Raw genomic sequence first — 15,624 nt, 5'->3', positions numbered from 1 at the left:
TTAATAAGGGCCTTTTCAATCCATTACTATAACCCAAAACAACGACCATAGCTTTGGAAATTTCACTGCAAGAGCGGGCACACGGAGGAAAAGGTTTTAATTTAGTAAAACTGATGCAGCCAGCAGGTTATGGGGCAATATTTCTGTCTCTTTAAAGGCAAACAATCTCTCACTAGCCCCACCCACTCTGAGCTCCCTGGCTCAGTGGTTTCAGAGGCTCAAGTGCTTTCCCCTTCCTCACAGTTACAGCATAAGAACCAGCTCAAAGGGCTACTTTGGAGAAAACCTAAGAGCTCCTCAACCTGTTGAATAGAAGGTGAGCCTGGCTGAGAGGGGCCTTGAGGACAGAGCTGTGAGGGCAAGAAGTCCAGGGAGTGAGCAGGGGGTGGGTCTGCTCAGGGAAGGGACCAGGGACTGGTCCGCAGCACAGCAGGGAGATGCTGTCAGGGTGGCCATGGTGAAAGGCCGGGATGGGAGTAACGAGCATTATTAGCACAGTGTCATACGTCTCATGTGTATTTACTTATTTAAAATTTTTTTATTGATTTTAGAGAGACATTGATTTGTTGTTTCACTTATTTATGCATCCATTGTTTTATTCTTGTATGTCCCTCACCGGGGATCAAACCCACAACCTTAGCATATGTGGATGACACTAACTGAGCTACTCAGCCAGGATACATCTCATGTTTAACAGGACACATGCATACTGATTGGTGCAGTTCACGCATTTGCTGTTGTGACAGGGCTGCCTGAGAAGCCTTCTTTTTTCTTAATAGAAAGTCAATGTCCCCAAGGTAGGAAATTTGTGTCCTCGAAGCAGGTCTTAGAGCCTGAAGTTACTGTAGAGACCACCCAGTCTAAATCTCTCTTTTTTTTTAAACTGGTTGACTTTAGAGAGACAAGGAGAGGAAGAGGGAGGGAGAGAGAGAGAAGCATTCATTTGTTGTTCCACTCAGTTGTGCATTCATTGGTTGCTTCCTGAATATGTCCTGACCAGGGATTGAACCCACAACCTTGGCATCTCGGGATGATGCTCTGACTGAACCAACCTGTCAGGGCCTAAATTCTTCTTCTTACTGAAAAAGAAGCAGGATTCAATGGAATTTTAGACTAGTGGGCCTGAGAAGACACCAAGAGGTGCCGTGTGCAGTGGTTAGGAGGGGATGTGCTGGTCAGACAGACTTTTAATGGGATCCCTGCTCTGCCTGGTATCTGTTAGCACTGTGACTTTGGCAAGTGTCTCAGTGTTTTCAAGACATATCAATGTCCGCATTTGAAAAGTGAGAAAATTGCATTTTCAGGGATTTGGAATGGTGATGGTGCCAACTTGGACTTGATGAACATGTTAAGGACACTACTCTTTTATAGATTCTTGCTGTATTGGCCAAAAGATTGCTTAAATGCTTTAATCACTGTAAAAACAAAAATTGAAGACTGAATAAAGAAGATGTGGCACATATACACCATGGTATACTATTCAGCCATAAGAAATGATGACATCGGATCATTTACAACAAAATGAATGGACCTTGAAAACATTATACCGAGTAAAATAGGTAAATCAGAAAAAACTAAGAACTGCAGGATTCCATACATTGGTGGGACATAAAAATGAGACTAAGAGACATGGACAAGAGTGTGGTGGTTATAGGAGGGGAAAGGAGGGAGAGGGGGAGGGGGGAAGGGGCACAAAGAAAACTAGATAGAAGGTGACGGAGGACATTTAGACTTTGGGTGATGGGTATGCAACAGAATTGAATGACAAGATAACCTGGACATGTTTTCTTTGACTATATGTACCCTGATTTATTGATGTCACCCCATTAAAATTAATAAAAATTTATTTATAAAAAAAAGTGAGAAAATTGTCCCTGGTTAGTTGGCTCACTGGTAGAGAGTTGGCCTGGCGTATCAGAGTTCTATTCTTAATTTTTGGAAAAACCTCTGTACTGTTTTCTATAGTGGTTGTATCAGTTTACATTCCTACCAGCAGTGTATGAGGGTTCCTTTCTCCACGACCTCTCCAATACTTGTTACTGCCTGTCTTGTGGGTAACAGCCAATCTAATAGGCATAGGGTGGTTTCTCATTGTGGTTTTGATTTGCATTTCCCTCATAGCTAGTGAAGTTGAGCATCTTGTCATATATCTGTTGGTCATTTGTAAGTCTTCTTGGGAGAAGTATCTATTGAGGTCCTTTTCCTGTTTTTGAAATGGGATTGTTTGGTACTTTGTTGAAGAGTATTATATGTTCTTTAGTATTTGGGTAACCCCTTGTCAGAACTGTTTGCAAATACCTTCTTCATTTGGGTGGTTGCCTTTCATTCTGCGGTGGTTTCTTTTGCTGTGCAGAAGCTTTTTATTTTGATATAATCTCATTCATTTATTTTTGCTTTTATTTCCCTTGCCTATGGAGTCAAATTCATAAAATCCTCTCTAAGACCAAGGTCCTAAGTTCAGTTCCTATGTTTTCATCTATGTACTTACTGTTTCAGATCTCATCTTTAGGCCTTTGATCCATTTTGATTCAATTTTTATATATGGTGACAAATTGCAGTCTAGTATAGTTTCATTCTTTGGCACGTGGCTTTCCAATTTTCCCCACACTATTTACTGAAGAAGCTTTCTTTTTTCCATTGTATGTTTTTTGGCTCCCTTGTTGAAATTATTTACCCATATACATGTGAGTTTATTTCTGGGCCCTCAATTCTGTTCCATTGGTCGATATGTCTGTATTTCTGCCAATACCTACTATTGTGATTATTGTGATTATTGTCACTTTGTAGTATAATTTGAGTCAGGGAGTGTGATACCTCTAGCTTCTTCCTTCCTTTTTTCCTTCCTTCCTTCTTTCCTTCCTTTCTTCCTTCGAGAGGAGGAGAGATAGAGAGATAGACTCCTGCATGTGCCTGGACCGGAATCCACAGGGCAACCTCCATCTGGAGCTGCTGGCAACCAAACTATTTTTTGCTCCTGAAGCAGAGGCTCAATGGAGCCATCCTCAGCGCCCAAGGTTGATGCACTCAAATCAGAGCCATGGCTGCAGGTGGGAAACAGAAACAGAGAGAGGGAAGGGAAGGGGAGAGGGGAAAAGCAGATGGTCACCTCTCTTGTTGTGTTCCCTGACTGGGAATCAAATCTGGGACTTCTAAATGCCGGGTTGATGCTCTACTATTGCACCAACTGGCCAGGACCAGCTTTGTTTTATTTTCTTGGTATTTCTTTGGCTTTTAGAGGTTTTTTATGATTCCATCCAAATATAATGATTTTTTTGTTCTCTTTCTTCTTAAAACATCATTGGGATCTTGAGAGGGGTTGCATTAAATCTATATATTGCTTTAGATCAGGTGTCCCCAAGCTACAGCCTGTGGGCCAGATGTGACCCCCTGAGGCCATTTATCCGGTCCCCCACCGCACTTCTGGAAGGGGCACCTCTTTCTTTGGTTGTCAGTGAGAGGAGCACTGTATGTGGCGGCCCTCCAACAGTCTAAGGGACAGTGAACTGGCACCCTGTGTAAAAAGTTTGGGTACCCCTGCTTTAGATAATGTGGTCATTTTAACTGTGTTGATTTTTCCAATCCATGAATATGACATATCTTTCCATTTCTTTGTGTCTTCTTCAATTTTCTATAATAATAGCTTATAGTTTTCAGTCCTTTCACATCCTTTGTTTATTCCTAGGTATTTTATTACTTTTTGTTAAATCACAAAAGAAATTGTTTTATTCATTTCTTTTCCTGAAATTTCATTGCTAGTATATAAGAACACAATACATTTTTTATGTTGACTTTGTGTCCTGCAATTTTGCTGTATTTGTTTCAAATAAATTCACTTAAAGCTAAAATTTAATGTGTGATTATTGTTTTGCCTTCATCTCATAAGCTCAAAATACATTATTTAATTATGTTTTTGTCTTAAATATTTATCAGTTTCCACTAGGTCTTATTTGATCCATAAGTTATTTAAAACTATGTTATCTAATTGTCACACATATGGTATTTTATTTATTTATCTTTTAATTATATTGTGGTCAAGAAATGTGGTCTATGTTATTTCAATCCTATATGATATTTACTTACTTATTTATTTAATATATTTATTTAGATAAGCAGGGAGAGAGAGACAGGAACATCGAGCTGTTTCTCTATGTGCCCTGACCGGGGAATCGAACTGGCAACTTCTATGCTCTGGGACTAAGCTTCAACCAACCGAGCTATCAAGCCAGGCCTTATTTTATTTTATTTTTTATTGATTGATTTTTAGAGAGACAGTGAGAGAAAGAGAGAGAGAGAGGAAGAGGAAGGAAAGTATTCATTTATTGGTTCACTCAGTTGTGCATTCATTGGCTGCTTCGCATGTGTGCCCTGACGGGGGATCAAACCCGCAACCTTGTGTTTCAGAACAATGCTCTTAACTGACTGAGCTAACTGGCCAGGGCCAATTCTGCTGGATTTTTTAGAGCATTTCTGTAGGGAGAAACATTTGACCAATATTAGCAGGTGTTCCTTGCATATCTAAAAACAACTGACTGAAATTATATGAAGGTTCTGAAGCCAAATCTCACCAGGGTGGTCCAGTCGACACCTGCAGTCACCTTGGCAACAGCCTCTCTGGGATGGTGTTGACCTTGGGCAGTCCACCCCTATTTATCCTTCATCTCTGTCTGCCTTGCAGAATTCGGTTGAAACCTCTTTTCACTCACGCTCACACTCCCACGATGGGAGAAGATTCTGAGAAATGTGCTGACATCAGTGGTAGACCAGACTTCCTGGGGACAGTGGTGTGTGTATGTGTGAACATTGTCCTCTGATCTCTTTACCATGTAATTTGTAAAAAAGCGGTACAGATATTTTGGATACACAAGAAGCGAAAACCTGGTTGGAAAGGGTGTCATAGAGTGAAGGAAACAGGAAACGCTTACACGATCTGAAGTTGTCAAGAACGACCCTGCAGAGCCTTTGAGGCTTTGAACTTCAGGGGTCCAGAAATAGACCTCATCACTGCACGGGAACAGAAACAAGTTCAGATTGTAAGAAGGTACTGATACGACCTATTGTGACAACTTGTGGCTTGTTTTAAAATCCACCTACCACACCTGCAATGTCTGGGCTTTATTAAATTTTACTCACATATAATAAAATTTGTTGCTTTCTTAAGTAGATTCAATAAGCAATTTTATAAACATATTTCTAACAAGTCTTGGCATTTCTCATAGCTTACACATGTGTATACATGTTGTAACATGTATTCATTTTATTTTATCTTTTATTTTAATTTTTACCTTTTTCCCCTGCGTTGACTTGAGAGAGAGAGAAAGGGAGAGAGTGAGAGCGAGAAGCATTGACTCATTGTTCCTCTTTAGTTGTGCACTCATTGGTTACTTCTCCTATGTGCCCTGACCAGGGATCGAACATGCAACCTTGACATGGAGGGACCATGCTCCATCCATTCAGCCATCCAGCCGGGGCCAATTTAATTTTTACCTTTTTATTCCCTTCAACCATTTCTCTCACTCCACGCATCTGGCAATCTCCAGTCTGTGTTCTGGATCTACGAGCTTGATTTTTGTTTGTCTGTTTGTTTCAGATTCCACATAAAAGAGAGAGCGTACAGTTTTTGTGCTTCTCTGTCTGACATATTTCATTTAGCAAATTCCCTCGAGGTCCACCCATGTCATTGCAAATGGCAATATTTTGGGGTGTTCTTATGGCTGAATCATATTTTCTCCCATTCAGTAGATTGTCCTTCATTTTGTTGATAGTTTTCTTTTCTATGCAATAACTCAGTTTGATATAGCCCCATTTGTTTACTTTTTCTTTGGTTTCCATTGCCTGAGGAGATATACAGTTTCAGAAAAAGAAAACATTGCTTAGAGCAATGTCAGAGATTTTACTGCCCCATGTTTTCTTGTAGACATTTTATGGTTTCCAGTCTTAACATTTAAGACTTTAATCCCTTTTGAGTGTATTCTTGTATATGGTTAAGAAGGTGGTCTAGTTTCATTTTCTTGTGCATAGCTGTTCAATCTTCCCAGCACCATTCATTGAATAGATTGTCCTTACCCTTGCCTCTGTTCTCAAGTGTTAATTGACCATATAGGTGTGGATTTATTTCTAGGCTCTCTATTCTGTTCATTGATATTTGTGTCTGTTTTTATGCCAGCACCATGCTTTTTTTTTTTTTTTTTTTTTTTTTTTTTTTTTTTTACAAGTACAGAGAGAGGGATAGATAGAAACAGACAAACAGGAATGGAGAAAGATGAGAAGCATCAATCATCAGTTTTTCGTTGTGACACCTTAGTTGTTCATTGATTGCTTTCTCATATGTGCCTTGACAGAAGGGCTACAGCAGACCAAGTAACCCCTTGCTCAAGCCAGCGACTTTGGGTCCAAGCTGGTGAGCTTTTTTTTTCTCAAGCCAGATGAACCCGTACTCAAGCTGGCGACCTCGGGGTCTCGAACCTGGGTCCTCTGCATCCCAATCTGACGCTCTATCCACTGCGCAACTGCCTGGTCAGGCACCACCATGCTCTTTTGATTACTATAGCCTTGTAGTATAGTTTTTTTTTTAATTTAAAATTTTAATTTATTATGTTGACATGGTTTCAAGTGTCCCACTGGAGTTGGCGAGCCTGCACTCATAGGTGACATTGGGGTTTCGAACATGGGGCCTCAGGGTCCTCGGCATTCCTGGTCGATGCTCTATATTGCACCACCACTGGTAAGGCTGGTATAGTTTCATAAGGATAGGTATTAGTTCTTTAAATGTTTGGTAAAATTACCCTGTGAAGCCATCCAGTTCATGACTTCTGTGCGCTTATTTTTTATTACTGCTTTGATTTTATATTTTAGTTGTGATCAGTCTGTTCAGATTTTCTGTTCCTTTCTTGATTCAGTTTTTACATGAACAAGTTTGGATAGCACCTCCCTTCATTTCCTCTCTCCTCCTACTCCACTTTAATAGTCTCACTTAGCATCGCCTTCACTGTTACAGAGGGGAGCAGGACTCAGCTTTTCCAGGTAAAGCAGTGTGTGTGTGTGTGTGTGTGTGTGTGTGTGTGTGTGTGTGTGTGTGTGTGTGTGTGTGGTAAGAGGCAGGAAAATGTAGGATTTGGTGCAGGGAGGACCTCTCCTCTGCTTCTATATCTGAAGCCTCCCAGCAAACTTGCTCTTAGCATAGATTTCCCATTGCTTTCTGTTTCCTGTGTCTGCTGATTTTAGGTTATAATCTGTTTTAAAGGCTGAGCGGACAGAACCAGCCCCAAGAGCCAGGGCAGGGCAGGAGCACTGGGAAGCTGGGAGGCATACACACAGCTCTGTGAAGCCCCCACACCCCCCGGTCACCAACATTAAGTTTGTGGCCAAAACTGATTTGTAAAACTTTGGTGATTTCTCTTTCCAGTTTACAAGAAGCTGTTTTCTAGTCTTTATCATTAAGGGAGTAAAGACACAACTCTTCATTCAGAAGGAGTGTCTGTCTTTCTAACAGTGTTTCAAGGTTACGTTTGATGGCTCCCCATCAGATGAGCCTGGTCCTTTGCAACGAGCATTTTCAGCCTGTTCCAAGCAACATCAGCTCCAACACGAGCTCATAAATGGCTTTCCCCATTGCCCAACATCTGTAGGTAGCAAGGAGACACAGTATTTAACATGTCACACCCTGTCTCTATGACACTAAGCATTGACAAATAAGGAAAAGATCGTCTTTTCCACAGATGCAGGCTGGACAGACCGATCAGAGAGGAAGAAAGACCAAAGGGATTTTGATCAATGTATTGAACAAATATTTACTGGGAACCACTCTTTGCCTAGTTTTGTGTTCGCCTCCAGGAAAGAGGGGAAATACAAAACAAAGATGGTCTTATCACCATCACAGAGCTCACAGCCTAAAGGGACAGAGTACAGAGAGCGGACAAACAGCTCCCTGCTGCGACCTAAGTTCTACTGAAACCCCCTGGAACGCGATGGGAGCAAATAGCAAGGGACCACACCACAGTTTGGTAGTTGGTGCTGATGGTGTTGGGGGGAGGGGAGTTGAAGAAAAAAATAACCAAATTGTAGTTTTTCAGAAGCATCTGAATATAGAGCAGGACAGGGACCGAAGAGGAGATGATTGGTTAGGAGCCGGTTACACGGCAAGCAAATGACCGTGGCCTGGATTAACACAAAGGTGGGAGAATGGGTGGTGCTGCACTTTGTGGAAGCAGAATCCATAGGACTTGGCAGTGGGCTGATGAGCGAGTGAAGGAAGAGAAGATGCAAATGACTCCAAAATTATGCAGGAGCCACTGGCTGAGTGGTGATGCCATCAACTGAAATGTGGACGGAATCATCCCTGTGATCTGGAGGCAGCACTGGCTGGAGCCAGAATGGGGGCTCAGGTGTTTCATTTTGGTAGAGTTCTGTTTGAGATGCCAGTGAACCTGCCCAATGGAGAAGTGGAATAGGATATACAAGTTCTTTGCCTAGTTTTGTGTTCGCCTCCAGGAAAGAGGGGAAATACAAAACACAGCACTCCTGACTCCATACACATGGCACTCAGAGCAATAATGCACTGAACAGAGGGGAAAGGGCGCCCAGAACCAGAGCAGAGGAAGCAATTGAAGCTTTTATTCTGTGTAGACATAAACCAATGCATGAAAAGGAGACTGACGATGGGAAGTTAGAGACATGGTGGAAAATTGGGCAGGAGAAACGAAATAGCAATTTTAGGAGAAAGAGAAGTGTCAGCTGCATGAGGTTTCAGTTTCCAGTTACTCTCCATTTTCTTAAAACGAGTTACATTTTCTATCTACAGGAATTGAAACTACAGCGGCAGCTCAATTCCACAGGATGAGTTTCAACCTCAGTGAACCCAGGACCAGACATGGTGAGAGGGTGATCAGGGGCCCCAGGCCAGGCTGGACGGAGCGGACCTGGCAGAGGGTGCTCCTGTCCTATCTGCCCGTCCCCATCTGAGCAAGAAGAAAATATTTTAAACCCATTTCTTATTTCTCTTCACTGACCCTGTTCTTTCTCTTCTCTGACCACCTACACTGTGTACTCATGTCGTAGCATAATGGCTACCAGGAAAAGAGGCTAAAATATCCTGATGGAGCCCAGGCTCGATGACGTTTTTTATTTCCCACTTCCTGCAATGTAGACACAACAGCAGCTGTAGCCTGTCTATTTCTCTGCCCCTCCATTCATCCTGAGAGAGGCTGGGGAAGGAGGAATGTGAGAGCAATGCTTCTTCATTCACTTTCCTAATTTCCCTGCTCTTGGTGGCCTCAGTATAACCCACAAACTCAACAGATCGGCTCACTCACGTTCTCACCTAACCCTCCCTTTACTCCATTGTCTATAGAAATCAATAATATCAGCTGAACTTCTCCTCGTTTGGCAAACCATACCACACTTTAGCAGCCTAAAGCATCAACCATTTCACAGGCTCTCAATTTGGGTGTCCACAGCCATACCTGCAGCCTGCCACATAAGAGCCAAACGCATACCTGTGATCATGTGACTGTATGGCATATCACATTGATGTCAAGATGCATTGGCAAATTGTTGCACCGTGGAAGCTGGCTTTGGTGACGTTTTGTTTCACCTCCCATGATTTTCTTACTCTCTCTCTAATGCACTCAGGACTGCCTTAGGGGTGGGGTCTTCCACTGTGAAGCTAACTACATAATAATCTGAACCCCCTTTCCCACTGCCCCCTAATCATAACCATCCTGTATCCATTGTTCTCAGCTTCTGCACATCCACCTCACTCATTCCAGGACTCTCGCTATCACATGTGGAAAACGGGGCTTTGGGGATGGTTTTGCTTATCCCTGGATTAGCAAGAGTGTCCCATAAAGCGTGTGGGAGACAGGGCATGAACACTGATTTTGTGGAAGCCAGAGTGGGGGATTCTGCAAAATGTCTCTTCTGTTTGATATTTTTTAAAAATCATTCCAATGTACAGAAGAGACAGAAGAGGGCACAGTGGCAATAGAGAGACCAGGTAAGCAACCACTGAGGCTCTGGTGGTGATGGTGGCTTGGACGAGTATGGTGGTCTTCGAGCTGGAGAGGAGCAGTCAGATTTGTGGATGGAGCCAGGAGAACTTGCCGATGGGTTGCATCTGGAAAGTAAGGACACGATGGGAACAAGGAAGATCTTAGACTATTTATCTCAGGCACTGGGTGAATGCGGATGACATCTCTGAAAAATAAAATATTGTTTATAATCGTGTCTATAGTGTTGGCAGTGTTATAGTGTATGTGTGGTCTCCAAGCAGAGATGGGTGTTTGTGAGAATTGATCTTACTCAAAGGCTGAGAGGGCAGAGCCTCCCTACTCAGAGAAACAGGCTCTCAGGTGTACTTGTCAGTTGTCTTCCATGGTCCTGGTCGGTGCTTAACAAATCCCGAACACTTCAACCTTACAGACACATTAAAGAAATAGGCAGAGAACTGGCTGACTGCACATATGGAAAGAGCTATTGAATACATAGGTGATGTGGGGTTTCACTTAAGATACAGTTATTTTGAAAACATCGTTTCAGTTGATAGGCTGTGCTGTTCAGTTATTACCTTGCAAGTCTCCTAGGGGGTAGATACCCTTAACCTGGTGAAACTAAGAAAGTATAACTCTACTGATGCTAATCTGTAGGGGTTATTATTATGATTATTTAGGTATCACAGGATTTTTGTAGTAACTCCAGAGGACCGCCAATACTTTCTGGCTGTAAGTCCTTAACATCTTAATTTAAAATATAAAGACTCCACTATGTTTCTATGCTAAGGTTGTAACTTTAAACATCAAATATTTTGTTCTCCTGTGGGTCATAGTCCCTGACGAGATGTCGGCATACATGACATGTAAAGGAATCCTTGGTCTCTCTGCCCATGTGGCGTTTTCTCCCCTGCGAGGTTGGGATGGCTTAAGTCACGCACCTAACTGGCTTCTTAATGGGAAGAAGAAAAATTCCTTTTTAAATATAAAAGAAGGAGAGTAGTAGGTTGTCCACTGTGATGTCCCAAAGCCAGATGTGCATTACCTGCTGCGTTAGCGTACGAGGAGCAGCTATGGAAGCAGCAGAGTCCTCATGGAAACTGGTTTCCGCCCTCCTTCCTGGGCACTTACCTTCCATAGGTCAGAGTGAGCTGCCCAAGGGACTCCCGCATAGTGGCCAGAGGCTCCCCAAGTCCTTCAGAAGGGAGATCAGTCCCAACGGTTCTATGGTCATCCTGTGAGGGCAGAGGTCACTCACGGGACAGGAGCCTCGCAGGCACCAGAAACAACTGGAGATCAGTATTTTTTTTTAAGTGAGAGTAGAAACCTACAGAGACAGATTCCATACGCACCCAACCAGGATCCACCTGGCAACCCCTGTCAGGGGCCCATGCTCTGCCCATCCGGTCACTAGCAACTGAGCTATTTTTAGCTCCTGAAGTGTAGGCTCGAAGGAGCCATCCTCAGCTCCTGGGGCCAACACATTTGAATCGATCTAGTGAGCCATGTCTGTGGGAGAGAAAGAGGTGGTGGGGTGGGGTGAGGGGTGGAGAAGCAGATGGTCACTTCTCCTGTGTGCCCTGCCTGGGAATCAAACCCAGGACTTCCACACACTGCAGACGATGCTCTACTGCTGAGCTAACTGGTCAGGACCTGGAGAACAGTCTTCTTCACACTGTGACTTCTGTTTCCTGATGTTCCAGGGCTTGAAACCCAAGATGGCAGAGAATCGCAACTGAGGCTGGTGTTAGTGGGCAAGACTTGAACCGGTAAAAGCGCCACGGGAAACAGCATCCTCGGAAAGAAAGTTCTGTTTGAGTAATTCAGCAAATTCCATCACCAAGGTCTATAAGAAAGGGATCAGCATGTGGAACGGGAGAGAAATCGTCATAGTGGACACACCTGGCATTTTTGACACCGAGGTACCAGATGCTGACACAAAAGCAGAGATTGCTCATTGCATCCTCCTGACCTCCCCAGGGCCTCACGTTCTCCCCCTGGTGGTCCCGCTGGGCCGGTACACAGAGGAAGAGCATACGGCCATAAAGGAGGTGCTCTCGATGTTTGAAATCAACGCTAGAAGATTCATGATTCTCTTATTCACCCGGAAAGATGACTTGGAAGGCATGGAGTTCCGTGATTATTTAAAGGAAGCTCCAGAATGCATTCAAGAGCTGGTGGGGCAGTTCCAGGGTCACCACTGTGTGTTCAACAATAAGGCGACAGGGGCAGAGCAGGAGGCCCAGAGGGCAGAGCTGCTGGAACTGGCCCAGCGCACGGTGAGGGAGAATGGGGGAGCATTCTTCACTAATCCGAATTACAAAATGGCCGAGGCCGTGATTCAGAAACAGATCCTAGTGATCTGACAGCAATGCAGAGCTAAGCTGGAGAGAGAGAAAAGGTGGTTAAGAGAAGAGTATGACAAGTGGAGGATCGCAGGGAGCTGGAAAGGAGGAGGGCGGAAATGCAGAGAACTGGTGGAAAGCAAGAGACACTATGTTTTAAGGCAAGAAAATGCCAGGAAGGAAGTTGAGAGTCAGAAGGGGATAGTTGACTTACTTATGAAAGTATTGAACATTGTTGCTAACTTTTTTTTCTCGTTTATGTCCAAGCAATATAAATGAAAATCTGCCTCTACTTCCTACATATTTTCAGGTGCCTACACCCCATGTAACTCATGCCCCTAAGTTAGAGCTCTCTGTTTCTGTCTCTCAGGCCATTAGGACTAGGGAGTATCATAAAGTTCACTGTTGGCAATTTGTAGACATTTGATTGATTTAACAGGGGGAGGCTACACCCCCTCAATTTGTAAAACTCCAAAGCAGAACATACAGATGGTCCCTTCCTTCTGAACTCTTTCTCAGACAGACAGAGCAGAGCATGATGACCCCGAGCTTTCTCTATTTATCCCCAGTAGCCCTTTCTCCTCTAGACTCTTTCTAGATTGGTAGATCATCTTCACCTGTGGCTTCTCCACACTTTTGCCTTTAGGTTCACACTGATCATTTTCCCTACGTGATTAGGGAAATCAGTTGCCTGCATTAGGTAATCTGTAGGTAGAGCTGCTGATTGCATTCTTTCTAGATGCATGTATATTTGTTGAACTACATTTTTAAGGAAAAGAACTCAAATGGTTCCTTATCATCTGCGCACTGAAGAACCAAGATATTTCTGGAAAACCGATCGCTCAGCACTCTACTAAGTGAAACGTCAGAAGGAGCAAAGAGACAGGGATTCAGCAGATCAGAGAACAATGTTCGACATGTTCAGATGCATCAGTAGAAACTCTTGGACCCACCTTATTGTACTCAATTTACTGACTAACTAGTTCTCCCCTTTTCCTGTGAAACTAACTGTTGTCACCACACCTCCATCACCCCGCACCTTGGTCGCTTACCGCTAGGCGGGCCCCCCGCACACTGTTGCCACAGCCACTTGAATTGTTTGCTTATTGTTACTACAATAAACTGTACTAGTCTCTCCTATTTGTGCAAGGCTGGAAAATTTTTTATCTTAAAAAAATACCTCTAATATTTCTTTTAAGAACACAGGTATGAATTTCAATTTTTGGTAGAAGTTCAAGTTAATTTTGGAGTTTCGTTTGGCTACACCCTAAGATGTCTCTTTTTCTTTTCCCTGAAAGTTGGAACCACATTCTTAACTCTGTTCTTCAAACCACATTCTCCTGGGAGTCATTCATGATGTGTTGATAGAAATTATGTGTGACAAATGTTTCTGAGACCTTTGTGGGTTTCCTCGTTAAAACAAGTCCCTTTGGCCCTGGCCGGTTGGCTCAGCGGTAGAGCATCAGCCTCGTGTGCATGGGACCCAGGTTCGATTCCCGGCCAGGGCACATAGGAAAAGCACCCATTTGCTTCTCCACCCCCCCTTCCTCTCTGTCTCTCTCTTTTCCTCCCGCAGCCAAGGCTCCTTTGGAGCAAAGATGGCCCGGGCGCTGGGGATGGCTCTTTGGCCTCTGCCCCAGGAGCTAAAGTGGCTCTGGTCGCAGCAGAGCGATGCCCTGGAGGGGCAGAGCATCGCCTCCTGGTGGGCAGAGCATCGCCCCTGGTGGGCTGCCGGGTGGATCCCGGTTGGGTGATTGCGAGAGTCTGTCTGACTGTCTCTCCCCGTTTCCAGCTTCAGAAAAAATACAAAAAAAAAAAATCCTTTTAATACATGGATAACAGTAGTTAATCTGCCCCTTTACCACTGGGTTCTTCTACCCTTATTCTTCCTAGGATTTCCCAAAGCACATTGCCATGTGCTACAAGCATGTCCCGGTGGTCACATGCCAAGTGCCCTTGCTCTACTATCTTGAAAGTGGCCTGTCCACACCCCACACCAAGTTGTCCCCAATAGCACATACACCTCTCCTTTATTTCCCCAAACACAGGTGAGATTAGACTGTACATTTAGCACACGTGAGCAAAGGCTCCAGGATAAGAGAAGGAGCACAGGAAGCAGCTCAGGATTTCTTCAGAAACAGCCCTCACAGTGAGCCAGGTTTGGTTTCTCTCTGCAGGACACGGTGCACGGGGTGTCCATTTTCATCTTTGGACTTTCAGACAGTCTCCTGAGGTTGGAATTTAATATCCTATTGCATCAGTAGCTTCTAGGAGCACATATTTAACCAAAGAGCCACACATGCTTTAGAAGAAAAAGTAAATACAGAATTAACATGAAAAAAGTCCTTATCTTCTTTATGGTTATTTTCTGTGTCCATGCACTCAATTATTCTTACACTTGCATTCGGGTTCATGCTGCATAGATGAGGCAAAGTAGAGGTTCTGCTCTTGAGAAGCAGTGAGGAGAAGAGAGGCTCACGTGAAATGCCCTGAGAACAGTGTTGTCCATTTATCTCTAGGGCAGAGGCAGACAAGGAGGGTGCTGGGTAAGTACCATGCATTGTGATTAAGACAACAGAAGAATGAGGCATGTTCCCTTCTCTGAAGAGTGTTGGGAGTTTATATCTATTCATCTGTTCATTAGCAGTGAGTGTTTGTTCAAATCTGGTGGAAGATTTTATACCAGACACAGAGAATCTAGAAAAAGTAAAATCATGTCCCTATTAGGACGGTTTTCTTCAGGTAGGATAATGATTTTCAGAATCATTCAAGTTCCTTGGGTCAATAGCTGTTCTCTTTTACCAATCAGTAGTATTCCACCTTTTGTATGTACCACAAGTTTCTTTACCACTTCTACTTTATTTATTCTTATGCCCCTAATTGATTTGCCTTGTCTAATTGCATCGGCTAAAACCTCTATTATAATGTTGAATAGTAGTGGATGGGCATGCTTGCTTTGATCTTGAATATGCCTTCAGTGTTTTCCAGTTAAGTAAGTGAGATATTGGACAACAGGAGTTTATGGTATGTATTTGTGTGTGTGTGTAATCAATCACATTAAGCAAGTAAGTATCCCTCAGTTACTATTTTCTTGAGTTTTTATCATGAATGGCAATTGAATTTTGTCAAAGGCCTTTAAAAAATCATCTATGGGAATAATCTTATAATTCTTTCTCCTTAAAACTATTCATAAAGTAAATGATGTCTGTGAATCCCCTAATATTGAACTGGTTTTTCATTTCCAATTTGAGTTTCACCTGATCATGATGTATCACATTCTTCATGTGGTTTTGGAG

At 43.3% G+C, this 15,624-nt stretch overlaps 2 pseudogenes; one reads left to right on the top strand and one right to left on the bottom strand.

The window, feature by feature from the left end:
* LOC136406420 (GTPase IMAP family member 9-like) overlaps positions 1-15,624 on the bottom strand; it is a 421,274-nt pseudogene that overhangs the window by 369,113 nt on the left and 36,537 nt on the right.
* Positions 8,060-14,997, top strand: LOC136406417 (GTPase IMAP family member 4-like; annotated as a pseudogene).

This window comes from Saccopteryx leptura, chromosome 5 (genome assembly GCF_036850995.1).
Source record: "Saccopteryx leptura isolate mSacLep1 chromosome 5, mSacLep1_pri_phased_curated, whole genome shotgun sequence".
Lineage (NCBI taxonomy): Eukaryota > Metazoa > Chordata > Mammalia > Chiroptera > Emballonuridae > Saccopteryx > Saccopteryx leptura.
This window is presented reverse-complemented; position numbering and strand designations above follow the sequence as displayed.